At 37.0% G+C, this 14,887-nt stretch overlaps 1 protein-coding gene across 1 annotated transcript in view; it reads left to right on the top strand.

The window, feature by feature from the left end:
- Positions 1-2,030: 2,030 nt before the first annotated feature.
- Positions 2,031-14,887, top strand: part of LOC124605415 (activating transcription factor of chaperone) — a 48,495-nt gene continuing 35,638 nt past the window's right edge. Inside the window, exon 1 of the mRNA XM_047137066.1 lies at positions 2,031-2,183. The gene's annotated coding sequence lies outside the window, so the exon portion shown is untranslated. The remainder of the gene's footprint in view (positions 2,184-14,887) is intronic.

The raw sequence follows: 14,887 nt of genomic DNA, 5'->3' as shown, positions 1-14,887 counted from the left end.
AAATTTTACAGTGGTGTTTTAAATAACTGAAATTGTTTAACTGCACAAGTTTTAAGTTACATGAGAACAACAAGTATTTCAGAAAATTTGCCACGAAAGTGGTTGAAACCTGTTGAAGATGTTAAAAATTTTAATTTATGCTACAGAAAAGGAAAACACAAATTTATGCACGGTACAATAGAGAAATATTGTGTTAATAAAATGTTGTGTAGTCGACACACTGAATGCTCCTTTAACAAGTACACATGTAGGGCCTATAAATTATGACATGTATTGTACTCATATACTCTATGAACTTGCTGAAGTAGTATTGTATTTATTATTAAGGTAAGTCTTGGACGAAATTTGAGGCCCATTAGATGGAGACGTTAATCGGCAGTTTTTACTGTATTTCAAATACCTTTATAATGACTATGACAATATTTGATGCTGGAGTCAGTGGTGGCTGGTAACCACACATTACAACGTGTATCTCACTCTTCCAAAACCATCATGGCTCATTTAACAATACGTGAGGAACGCCATTAACCATCATCACTTTTATGAACTCCCAATGTTGCTTATTATCTCACAGACGGCTTGTTTGCGCACGCATATTTATTGGAACGTTTTTGCTTCTGTTATCATATAAGTATACATGTGTCAGTTTCTGCTACTAGTTATGAAACACCCTGCGCAAAAATTTTGCACCGGGGTGCGTCTCAGTATGGCACCCCCAGTAACGGCTCCTGACGCTTGCCTCTTGGGGCTTATACCAGCCCTGATTATCTGTACACTCACTTCCCTCTAGCTTGCTAACGGAAAAATGCATTACCTATGCTTCAGCGGAACTTCGCAAACCATGACGTGAAGTAACACGACCGCTGTTGACCGCGTAAGATGTTATCCAGGAAAGAGTTTCTTACTCGATGCACTCGGTACCGTAACAATTAACCAAGCGGTATTGTGTTTCAAGTCCTGGAAATTTATGTTGTTTTTTGTGCCCCGTAGGTATACCAGCAGAAATTACTTGTGCATTAATCTGAGATGCCTCCAAAATATCCATTTTTCACGTCAAAAACAGTTGTCTTGTGCAGCACATCGAAAAAAAGGCGCTTTTAATTGTCTAGTACACTTTCGTCAGAAATGTCTTGAACACTCTGCAAACTGGAACTATGAGATCGAAAGTTGGGGATTATACTGCCTCAGTCTTACGTTACGTACAGACAAACGTTTTGCATACCGACACCTCATATTTTCGTCTAGTTTTGAACGATGCGTGGGCCCGAGTATTTAAGTTATTTGAAGCTCAGACTGTTGGAACAGTTAAAAGTTGTAATAAGGGCCATTGAAAAACAAACTGGAACATGGTTGAGTGCCCCATAAAGCTGTATGTGTTGGAAGTTCATCAACCTACCAAAAGTACATTGGTTACACGAACATGGTTGCATAGACAACGCTTTACGTTGCTTTTGTTGCACTACAAACAGCGCTAGGGCATGAAAGTTGCACCTGACCTGTTTTGATACCGTGGTGATATTGCTGTTACTTACAAAAAGTATTTCTGATCGATGATCAAGTCAATACGACAGAAACGTTCTACAAAATACTTGGCTTTCAGACATTTGCGGAGGCTGTACGTTTTCGATTAAACGTCCATACCATATGACGAATATATAAAAGGACATTGTCTTAAAAACAGACACAGGTAGCTTTTAAATTTCAGATGGATGTACTATTTAGAGATTTACCGAGAAATTGGTATTGTCTTCAACATATGTATTAAAGGAACCCAAATACAAAACATCTAATGACGTCATATAAGTTTCTGATGCAACATTGTGACAGGTAGAAGCAATGACATTCGCACAAAAAAGTAGTCCCTTATAACAATCGAAATTTGTATTTTTTTTCAATCAGTTAATTGTTTCATATAATTTACTGTAATAATTACACACTTTAATCCGATCATTTTTGATTTTGGAAAGCTGGTAAAGCAGTATTTGTTACGAATACTGAAGTAGCACGCGGAGGAGGATAACTACATATGAGCGCTCTAGTATTCATCCACCCATTCGTCCCCATGACACGATACAAGAAGCACGTGAAAAATTTCTCTCGTTCTATATCGCCGTAAAAATGGGGAACTAGTCGCTTAAAAGCGTCGCGCACCTAGTGTGCAGGAGAAAGTTTACGAAAATGGAGTAAGTATTGCCATTCCACGAATTTTAGTGCTAACATTACTACTGTGCATATTGGTGCGTCCTTCCGCGTATGCCATTACCACGAAGGGTGCACTCTGTAAGTATGTGTACTTTCGAGAAATTTGATGTGAAGGAGGTAAGCATTTCATAAAAAAGTGAATATTTTCATTATACTAACAGGTTACTACATTTATGTTCGCACTTCCTATACTCACATCTTTGTTTGCAGCTTACAGTAGATGCCTCTTGTGTTTATGTGACACTACGGTCGCTGATTCGTACCCTATGATTTGACAATATTTCGTTTTAGGCGAGAACATGTTATAGTGTGTTATAATAGTGTGTCATAATGTGTTCGCTTTTGTCGCTCTCCGAAAAAAAGTATGCTGGCCTACACAGATTTCGTAGAGTTTGGCCTGTCGAATTAAATATAAACAAACCTATAGGCACGTCTTTGTATTAAATTTTCATTGCGTTTATCTTAAGTATACGAAACTGAATGGTACATAAATATGTTAATTGGTAGTTGGGTTACTGATACAAATTGGAAAGGGATTAAGAGTGATTTTATAGGATTCTATAGTTCATATTATTCTTGTTGGGTATTAAAAGGTGCCAAGCAACGCTTGTAAATATTTAGAACATAAGGCCATTACTTGTAACAGAATCTAGCCGAAAAACTGAAGTGCATTTGATGATAATGCATGGCATGTGACACACATTCTTGATAATTGGTGTACTGACATATGAAATAATCCCGTTCTCAACCTTCTACTGATATGTGACAGGTGAAAACTGTGTACTTGATTGGGTTTGAAACATGTATTTCCGCCCTCCATGTGCAGAACAGTAAGTTACACTACTAAAGCACAACCCAGATTGATCAAAGGCTGCAGCTTGTCAAGGACATGTCCCGTTGCTTTACAGACTCAGCGGAGGTTCACAGAACAACTGTTATCAATTTCACAGTTGTGTGGGATGCATGTTGTGATGGCACACTTGCTAACACATTACCTGCAAATGAAAATGATCTTGCTTCTGTACACATTCTTCTCACATACTTTGAGTGTAGCATATACTTTGCTTACGGTAACTGGTGTCTTTTTAAATTCTTTTTACTGTTGAGATGTTGTAAATTGCTGCAATTTCTTGTTCAGAGGAGTGAAATTTCATCCAGTTAGTGTTTGGCCAATTGGTTGTTTGTTCCGCTAGTTGTACTGTTAGTTGTTCATTTTAGTGTCATTCCATTGTAATTGTTCTGGTATTTTAGAATGATAATGTTATGAGCAATCACATTTAATGTGAAGCCCTTAGTGTAAAAGAGAGAAAATGGTTCAGTTACCATACACTAAAGCATGGCATAATTATGTACTTCTTTCAGTGGATATTTTGAAGATGACCATGTGTGTGCTTCAAACTATCCAAATTTCAGTTATTGTTTGATTACCCTCAAGTAGTGCTACATTCAAGATGTGCGGGAACAAATGTAAACAACATTGTTTTTGTTTACAAGCTACCAGATTTAAAATATAAAGTCCTGGGCACATGGTGTGGAATACACAACATACATGCATACCTTTGAATAGAATTCAAAGGCATTCCTTTACTTTTCAGATGTGGAGGACATGATAGTTACATGCTCTCCTACTTTATACACTGAAATTGGGGCTTCTAATTGTCACAGCAAAAATTAAATGAGGGAAATTAACTAACCCCTGGGATGCCTCGTGCAGAGATTAAAATGCGAACTGCTGTCTCAGTTAATGGGGGCTAAATCTAAGAATAGCGACAGTGCCTATCAGGATGCTCATATATTTACAATGTGGTACTTTTATATAGCAAATTGCATGGTTTCAATATGGTTTGGAGTTAATTCCCCGCAGTTTACCATTTCTTGGGATATACAGGGCTATTACAAATGATTGAAGTGATTTCATAAATTCACTGTAGCTCCATTCATTGACATATGGTCACGACACACTACAGATATGTAGAAAAACTCATAAAGTTTTGTTCGGCTGAAGCCGCACTTCAGGTTTCTGCCGCCAGAGCGCTCGAGAGCGCAGTGAGACAAAATGGCGACAGGAGACGAGAAAGCGTATGTCGTGCTTGAAATGCACTCACATCAGTCAGTCATAACAGTGCAACGACACTTCAGGACGAAGTTCAACAAAGATCCACCAACTGCTAACTCCATTCGGCGATGGTATGCGCAGTTTAAAGCTTCTGTGTGCCTCACGGTTTAAAGTTTATGGCCCCTTTTTCTTCTGCGAAAAAAACGTTACAGGACACGTGTATCTGGACATTCTGGAAAATTGGCTCATGCCACAACTGGAGAGTGACAGCGCCGACTTCATCTTTCAACAGGATGGTGCTCCACCGCACTTCCATCATGATGTTCGGCATTTCTTAAACAGGAGATTGGAAAACCGATGGATCGGTCGTGGTGGAGATCATGATCAGCAATTCATGTCATGGCCTCCACGCTCTCCCGACTTAACCCCATGCGATTTCTTTCTGTGGGGTTATGTGAAAGATTCAGTGTTTAAACCTCATCTACCAAGAAACGTGCCAGAACTGCTTGCTCGCATCAACGATGCTTTCGAACTCATTGATGGGGACATGCTGCGCCGAGTGTGGGAGGAACTTGATTATTGTCTTGATGTCTGCCAAATCACTAAAGGGGCACATATTGAACATTTGTGAATGCCTAAAAAAACTTTTTGAGTTTTTGTATGTGTGTGCAAAGCATTGTGAAAATATCTCAAATAATAAAATTATTGTAGAGCTGTGAAATCGCTTCAATCATTTGTAATAATCCTGTATATTAGTGCCTTAGGGTTTGGAAACTAGGACAGAATATAAATTTGTTTTTGATGTTGCACATCACAAAATTACTGCACAATTGAGACATGTTATTTTCAATTTGCTGCTCTGTAATATGCCATCTACCTAAAACTCTGTGTGTGGCTAAAAAAAAAATGGGGGGGGGGGGCAGCTGTTGAAGTATTCACATGCTTCACACCATATGCCAAGTGCTACGAAGATTGCTCTGCCAGCATGTAATAAATAGAACTGTCTGTATTCTCCACTTTTACCAGCTGGAATGTCGTGGAAAGGAAATGTGAGGAGTATCATGAAGTGTCACACCCACATTACAAAGTTTCACACCCAATACAAATATTTAGTGTCATCATACTGTTTAGGTACATACAGTATAGAAAGAGATTATGGATATCTCAGAACATACGTGACACTTGGTCTGTGATTAATGGGCAAGCTAGATCTAAGTAACATGGGGACAGTTATTACAGATGTGTAAACAACAAGTGTGCATTAAATTATTGATGAGTGAAGATTTCAACCTTACAATTTCTAGATTGCTCTGTGGCTGTATTACAATTTATGGTAACTTCGGAAGAAGCTGTAATATGAAGAATTGCAGATTTTATTCCTCAGAATGTTTTTTAAGTTGCTAGGTCTATGTGAAAGAGTAGTAATCCATAATAATGAAGAATTTATCAGTTAAGTGATTTTGTTGTCTGGAAAGTTGATTGGTATTGGTGAATAAAATTTGTTCATCTTTGTGTAAGGTTTTATAATGGCTAAAAGAGAACAAGAGGCAGTTGGAATCTACACTGATTTAACAAAAGTGTTTGATTATATTTTATATTCTTGTGTAGGCAGAAAAATATGGTACTAACAAGTGAACCTCCCCATTGCACCCCCATCAGATTTAGTTATAAGTTGGCACAGTGGATAGGCCTTGAAAAACTGAACACAGATCAATCGAGAAAACAGGAAGAAGTTGTGTGGAACTATGAAAAAAATAAGCAAAATATACAAACTGAGTAGTTCATGTGCAAGATAGGCAACATCAAGGATAGTGTGAGCTCAGGAGTGCAGTGGTCCCGTGGTTAGCATGAGCAGCTGCAGAACGAGAGGTTCTTAGTTCAGGTCTTCCCTCGAGTGAAAATTTTACTTTCTTTATTTTCGCAAAGTTTTGATCTGTCCGTTCATTGATTGATGTCTCTGTTCACTGTAATAAGTTTAGTGTCTCTGTTTTGCGACCGCACCGCAAAACCGTGTGATTAGTAGACGAAAGGACGTGCCTCTCCAATGGGAACCGAAAACATTTGATCGCAATGTCATAGGTCAACCGATTCCTCCACAGTAAAACACGTCTGATATATTCTATATGACACTGGTGACTGCACGTGCATCACATGACAGGAATATGTTGTCGACCTACCTAACTTAACTCTGTACACTTGCCAAATGGGTAAAAAGGTTCTTCTCCCTTGCCCGGTTTAGGTTTTGTTGTGGATGTGATAATCAGTCCCAAAAAAGTGATGAAAACATAAGAGTTTGTCACATAAACTTCAACAAATGAATGCAACAGTTTCACAGTCGCACGGTTTTCCCTGTGCTTGGTCAAAACGTGTTTTTAATGCTTTCAAATTGTTCCGTGTGTAGACCGACAAATCCTGCATATGTCCAAGCAAATCTGAACATGTCCTGGAATTTTGGAGAGCGAAGTTGATTATGTGTGACTGCCTGAACTTTCATAATTGACACACGATCACATAAACAATACTGCTCTGTGTACCTGTGCAGCTTCGCAAAATCATAGAATCTTTTCACAAAGTATTTCACTTGCCGAAAACCACACACATCTAACGGTTGTACAAGAGGTGTACAACCTGGAGGAATGGTAATCATGGATGGACGGACAGATAATAATTGTCTGAAAATAAAAACTCAAACTTTTCATTCAAGGGAAGACTTGAACCAAGGACCCCTCATTCCGCAGCTGCTCACGCTAACCACGGCGCTCCTGAGTTCACACTATCCTAGATGTTGCCTATCTTGCGCATGGACTACTCAGTTTGTGTATTTTGGTTATTTTTTTCATAGTTCCACACAACTTCTTCCTGTTTTCTCAATTGATCTGCGTTCAGTTTTTCAAGGCCTATCCACTGTGCCAACTTGTAACTAAATCTGAGGGGGGTGTGATTGGGAGGTTCCCTTGTAGGGACAAGGCCCAGGAATTACAAAGTTGTTCATTGGCATCAAACATGGAACAAATATGAAGATTATTGACATAATTGTATTTGAGACAGTGGAAACTAGATTTTGAAAAAATAGAGATGTTTTGTGAACGATTTAGTTAGGGTAGGAGCATTAGCACATGAGTTGCAGAAAATGTTATGTTCGCATACTATTTCTGATGAAGTGTTTGGTTTGTGAAGTGTTATCATAAGTAGCTGATCAAATAAGTGAAGGCACATTTTGAATTCCTGGCACTATACCTAAATTGTACAACAAAAGTTATTGACAGTTTGTTGTTTATGGTACAACTATCACTGCAGGGTCATTCCATGTCAAGTCACCCAGGCCTTGACACCAACCATGTCAGATTTTGATAAAACTTGGTACAATTACTTCTTTTATGATCCTGAAAGCACTTGTAAAATTTTTTTGCTCTTTATCTGATAGTTTTTTTTATAAATTTTTTAAGTTTTTAGATTTGGCGTTGTTTCAGCAGTCGGAAATCTTAACTTAAACATGTCCTCACAACTAAAAAAATTTGTATATTAAAGAATACTCAAGATATCAGTATGAAATTTTGGAATAAGTCTGTGTATTATATCTAAATGTTAAAAAAAATTACCATAAAGATATATTAAAACCTTTCAAATGAATAAAAATTTACAATTTTTTTTTTTTTTTTAGCTAACGGATGTTCAGTTTTACAAAAACTGCAATATCTAGAGTCTCAGACCTGACAGAAAGCTCAAATTTGTTTTAAAATACTCTTAATTGTATAGGCTATTAGATAAAAGAAAAATTATGTTGGCTTTTTAACCTGTTTAATAGTTATCTAATTTTTAAAATAATATTAATTATATTTTACAAATAAAAAGTACCAAGTGACTTAGACACCGAAAATAAGTTTTTGTCTTCTTCAAGTAACAATGTACGCTTGGATTTTGTTTTGTTACTCCTGTGTTTTGAAGTAAAAAATTATTACAGTGTTAAATAGTGCTTGGATAGTATTTTATTAAGTTTATTCGAACTTTCAGTAAGTACTGTTACTTAGTTTACAGAGATTCTTTTCCAATATCCTATAAAAGTAACCAGAACAGTAATCAGACCAAAAGTGAAATCAGTATGTCAGATATTCAAACCTGTAGCGTAGGGTTATTTAAAAAATCTGACTGTTTCCAAAAGAACCTACACACCTTCAAAAAAGTTACAGCCGGTATCTGAATTGGGCGAGGAAGAAAGAGATTTGATCCACTTACGATCTGGAATTAATCTGTGTGAATTTAAGAATATATGTTCATACCACAGCTACTACTTTTTAAACGTTTTTGAAAAGTATCAAACAACATGTGTAGACCCACTAAAAAACACAAAAAGCTCATCAAAAAATCATTGAGAAGTGTAGGCTTGGATCTTTCTAAACAATTACTGACAAAAAATATTAGCATAAAACCTGGACAAAAGTTTTGCTCAACATGCCGTAACTTTTGTGAGGAAAAATTAAGAGTTGAAGTCAATGAAAGTGAAACAGATGAAGTCATGGTTGAATTAGAATCACAGGAATCCAGAAATGAATCCCTCGTACAAACAAACATTGCTCTTGATAATTTAGGTTTAACACCGATAGAGCTTCATGGCTTGTCAGAACAAAGTAAAGGGTCTTATTTTAAAAGGAAGGTTAGCAGTATTGAAAAGACTGCAAAAAAGGCAGTTTCAAAAGCATTAAAATATGATGCACCAAGTTCTGATGATGTCGAAGAAGATACAAGTGTGGTTGAGAAAGCAAAGGATTTTGATGTAATGATTTCTCTTATGAAAGAGAAGATTTCATCTGTTGGGAGGTCTAGAAAAATCCAGATTATGACCTTGGCTCCAGATTCTCGGAGTCAAAATAAAGTGATGAAAGAATTTAATGTAAGTGAGTACATGGTGCGACAAGCTAGAAAGCTAAAATCTGAAAAGGGTATTTTGGAAACTCCTGGTCCAAAAAAAGGTAAAACTTTCTGAAAATACAGTAAGACTTGTAACAGATTTTTATGAAAAGGATGAAAGTTCCAGAGTGCTACCTGGAACAAAAGACAAAGTAAGTGTTCAAAAAAAATGTGTACATGCAAAAAAGACTCATTTTGTGTAACTTGAGAGAACTCTATTATTCTTTCTAATGGGAGAATCCCGAGGTAGAAGTAGGATTTTCAAAATTTTGTTTCTTGAGACCTAAATGGTGTATCCTTGCTGGTGCTGCAGGCACACACACTGTATGTGTATGCAGTATCCACCAGAATGTTAAACTATTACTTGATGCTGTGAAAATTGAAGAATCTTATAAAGATCTAATTAAGATGCTTGTGTGCAACACGGAAAACCAAAACTGCATGGTACGTCATTGCGACAGCTGTACTGCAAATACTGCACTAACTGAGTACTTATCTGAAAAACTAAGTGAAGATTATGATTTAGAAGAAGAAATTGTAATCAGTCAGTGGGTTAACACAGAGAGGGCAGAAATGATCAAACAGTCTATCAGTGTTGAAGACTACATTTCTTTATTGGTTAGGTCATTGGAAAAGCTCACCCCGCACTCGTTTATAGCAAAATCCCAATCAGCAGCCTTTAAAAGATTGAAAGAAGACCCACCACCCAATTGAAAGAAGACCCACCACCCAAAACAGCAATTATTGTGATGGGTTTCAGTGAAAATTATTCCTTCGTTATACAAAATGAGATCCAAAGTTACCACTGAAATAGAGGTGGTTGTACTCTACACCCAGTTGGAGTTTTTCTAAGAAATGAGGAAAACAATGTTTTTGTTTCCAACCAGTGTTTTATTAGTGATGACCAAGAACGTGATACTGGTTTTGTTAACTTTGTACAAAAAGAAATTACAAAGTGGCTGTCATCACATCATACTGACATTGACTCAGTTCACTACTTTACAGATGGTTGTGCTGGGCAGTACAAAAATAGAAACAGTTTTAAAAATTTGACTGAACACTTGAGAGACTTTAATTTGAAGGCCCAACACACTTTTTTTGCAACAAGTCATGGGAAGTCAATTTGTGATGGCCTAGGAGGAACTATTAAAAGAATTTTAAGGAAAGCTAGTCTACAGCTTTCAGACAAAGAACAAATAATGACAGTAATCGATGTGTGTTCATTTTCACTTTATTGACAAAAAAGAAGCTGATTTGCTAAGTTTAAAACTAGAAAACCGTTTTTCAGCAACCCGAACCATTCCTGGAACAACAAGTTTTCATAACTTCAAACCACTTCCAACAAAAAACCTTGAAATTAGAAGGACTGCAGATAGTGTAAAACCCTCCTTACTCTTTTCTTTCCATTCATCTTCTGATTGGGTTCGTGTTGAACCATCCATAAATAGCTATGTGGCTGTAAATTATGATGGTAACTGGTACTTTGGACTGGTAAAAACAATATTCAATGATGAAGAAGATGCAGAAATTCTATTTCTACATCCTTCAGGACCAGCTGCATCATTTTATTGGCCTGAAAGAGAAGATTCTTGCATAGTGCCTTTGGAGCACATAGTCTGTGTAGTAGACGCACCTCAATCAAGAGGCACTGGAAGAATGTATTACTTCAATAAAGACTGTATCAAAAGAACTGAAAGCTCTTGGATGAAGTGGAAAAACAAGTTGAATCAGCATTAATGTTTATTAAAAAGACAAAATTACTCAAAAACTTCAATGTTTCAAGCAATCAGTTGGGTTATACATAAGTGTCATAAGTACACTATCTTTGTACATAATTCTAATGTAATCTACTATAATTAATAAACATGTTAAAAAGCCATCATTATTTCAAGTAGGCTATATGTTTAAGAGTAAATTAAAACAAATTTGAGCATTCTATCAGGTCTGAGACTCTAGATATTGTAATTCTTATAAAACAAAACATCCATTAAAAAAAGAAAAGAAAAAAATACATACGTATATATATATATATATATATATATATATATATATATATATATATATATATATATATATATATATATATATATTCATGGAAAATATTAATATATTTGAATAGTATCATTTTTATCTTCAAATATGTACAATAAACAAACTTGCTGCAAAAATTCATGATGTTATCTAGAAGAGTTTTTAAGATAAGCAATTTGAAAGTTTTGTATACAAATTAAATTTACCATTTCGGAAGGTTCGGAAAACGCAAAACTTAAAAAATTTATAAAAAAAACTATAAGAGATACAGCAAAAAAAATTTGCAGGTGTTGTCAGGATAGTATTAGAACCATTTGAGCCAAATTTCATGAAAATCTAAGGAGGTGGGTGTAAAATTTATTTTTTATTGGGTGATTTGATGTGGAATGACCCTGCACAAGTCTGCCCTATTGTCAGTGTGACAGAACGTCAATCCTAAGGGCCTGGGTTCGATTCCTGGCTTGGTCAGAGATTTTCTCTGCTCAGGAACTGGGTGTTGTGTTGTTCTAATTATCATCATTTCATCCACATCGACATGCAAGTCGCTGAAGTGACGTCAAATCGAAAGACTTGGACCCAACGAACAGTTTACCCTTCGGGAGGCCCCAGTCACGTGACATTTACATTTAGTTACCAGTCAGCTGCAGCTAGTAATTGTGGCCTTTAATGTAATTGTTGTGTTTCTTTCCTGTGTATTTTATGTTCCTTTGGATGGTACATGTTTCTTTCAAGGAATGTATGATGTTAACCATCAAATAGTGAAGAAAGTCTTAAGACAGTTATAATCCTGCAGTGCGAACTTAATGATGCATGTTAATGGAAACATACGACCTTATTCTTGTTATATTTGTGATAATTGAAAATGGTCATAATGGCTAAACACGTTCAGTTCAGAAAGTAAATACAGGCAGTATAGTGTGAAATTCATTCTTCCATCTGATACTTGGTTTAGGTTTGAAAGCAGTATATATTTGACCAGCTGCTGACTTGCTAGACCTAATTCTGGTGAGGATTTTCTTTCAGGGTTTACTCCCTTAGTCTTTGAAGATCCCTCTTCTCCACAAGGCAGGGGTGTCCTCTTTTAATTACCCTCAGGGAGGATGGGTTGCCTCATCTGCCATCTCTGCCATTCCTGAGGTCTCCTCCTCTTCCAAAAATGTCATTAAGGTCTTTGTCCTCAACCCAGAACAGGCATCCACATTACACCCCATGAAGCTGTGTCCTGCCATACCTTAGCCATCCTTTCACACCGGCCTACTGATGTGTAGGATGCCCACTCCACAGCATGGATGCACCAGGCAAGAGTTACTCAAGTGAATGATAGGGAAGGTGGCTCTCTCCTTTGAGCTAATGGTTGTGTATGATGCCACAACCAAGGCAGAACAGAGGAGAACACTGTCTTCATGGGTGATCTGAATGCTCAAGGTGGTAAAGAAAGACAGAGACCCGGAAGGAGAGAACCTAATTGATTTCTGTGTGAGAGACAACTTAGCCATACAGAACACACAATATCAAAAGAAGGAAAGTCATAAGATAATGAGATACAGCTGGGATGGCAAGCTCAAGATTATGACAGACTTCATCATCACTGATAGAAAAGCTGGTCAGTATGCTACAAATGTTAAAGTCGTACCCAGTGAGTGTCTAAGTACCGACCATTGGGTATTAATTGCTGACCTAAGATGTTCAGATGCCAAATCTGAAACAAAACAGAGTGCCAAAGATTAAGACGTGGTTATTAAAGGACATGGAAAAGTAAAGAAACTATAAAGCACGAATAATAGCAAAATTATCCAAAACAGAAATGGGAAGTAGTGGAAGAACGGTATTCAAAGAAACCCTTGTTAAAGAAAGCCATGGACATCTGTGGAAAAACGAGTGCCACACCAAAATAGAAGAAACACCTTGGTGGAATGATCGGGTAAAGGCATCAATTAAAGATAGGAACATACTGAAATGAAATGGAGGCCATGAAAGACAGAAAGTAGAAGATAGACAAAATGAATTAGCAATTGAACATCTAGCTCAGGAATACAGGGGAAAGAAACTAGCTGTAAAAAGACTTATGCGGGAAGAAGAGGAAAAGTGCGGGGAAGATTTTATCACAAAGATAGAGGACAACTGTCAGGGAATTAGGAAATTACTGTAAACGTACCAAAAATTAAATGCAGTGGAAATAGATGATGGTAACTTATATGAACAGAGGGAGGGATTAGGGGTGAAATGGAAAAAGTGCTTCAACATGCTGCTAAATGGAGATGAGGTCACCACAACTCTAATGAAGTCCAGACCAATGGATGCCCATTAACATGATGTGAGGCAGAAACAGCATTAAAGAGCATGCAGAATGGAAAGTCAGCAGGCTTTGATGATCTTAGTTCAGACATGATAAAGATAGCTGGAATATTAGGCGTAAGGGTACTAGCACAAACAGGCAGCCTGGGTGGCTGACTAAAGGGATAAGAATATCTTGTAGAACAAAGTGGCAATTATATCAAAATGTTAGAAACAGTCAAAATCTAAATGCAGCAGCGCATTACAAACAGTATTGTAAGGTGCTTAAAAAAGTTATTAGGAAGGCAAAAAGTATGTGGTATGCAGATAGAATAGCTAAGTCTCAGGATAAAATTAAAACCATATGGTCAGTCGTAAAGGAAGTGGCTGGTCTGCAGAGACAGGTCGAGAATATAGAATCAGTGCGTAGTGGGGATGTCCGTGTTACTGATAAGTTGCATATATGTACAGTACTTAATAATCACTTTCTGAATATAGCAGGTGAACTAAATAGAAACCTAGTCCCAACAGGGAATCATATAGCGCTCTTAGAAAAAAGTGTTCCGAGACTGTTACCTGAAATGCTCCTCCATGATACTGACAAGAGGGAGATTGAGTTAATAATTAAATCACTAAAGACCAAGAACTCTCATGGATATGACGGGATATCTAGCAGAATACTGAAGTATTGTTCCACGTATGTTAGCTCAGTACTTAGCCATATCTGTAACTTTTCCTTTAGGAGTGGTCAGTTTCCTGACCGATTAAAGTACTCGGTAGTGAAGCCACTTTATAAAAAGGGAGACAGGGATAATGTTGACAATTATAGACCTATTTCTATGCCATCGGTGTTTGCTAAAGTTATCGAGAGGGTTGTATATACAAGGTTACTGCAGCATTTAAATTCACATAATTTGCTATCAAATGTACAGTTTGGTTTTAGAAATGGCTTAACAACTGAAAATGCTATAGTCTCTTTTCTCTGTGAGGTTTTGGACGGATTAAATAAAAGGTTGCGAACGTTAGGTGTTTTCTTTGATTTAACGAAGGCTTTTGACTGTGTTGACCACAAAATATTACTGCAGAAGTTGGAACATTATGGAGTAAGGGGAGTAGCTTACAATTGGTTCGCCTCCTACTTTAAGAACAGAAAGCAGAAGGTAATCCTCCGCAATATTGAGAGTGGTAATGATGTTCAGTCCCAATGGGGCACTGTTAAATGGGGCGTTCCCCAAGGGTCGGTGCTGGGGCCACTGCTGTTCCTTATTTATGTAAATGATATGCCTTCTAGTATTACAGGTGATTCAAAAATATTTCTGTTTGCTGATGACACCACCTTGGTAGTGAAGGATCTTATGTGTAATATTGAAACATTATCAAATAATGTAGTTCATGATATAAGTTCGTGGCTTGTGGAAA

Source organism: Schistocerca americana, chromosome 3, assembly GCF_021461395.2.
Source record: "Schistocerca americana isolate TAMUIC-IGC-003095 chromosome 3, iqSchAmer2.1, whole genome shotgun sequence".
NCBI classification, from domain to species: Eukaryota; Metazoa; Arthropoda; class Insecta; order Orthoptera; family Acrididae; genus Schistocerca; species Schistocerca americana.
The sequence above is the reverse complement of the archived record's forward strand: the minus strand, read 5'-3'. Positions and strand labels throughout refer to the sequence as shown.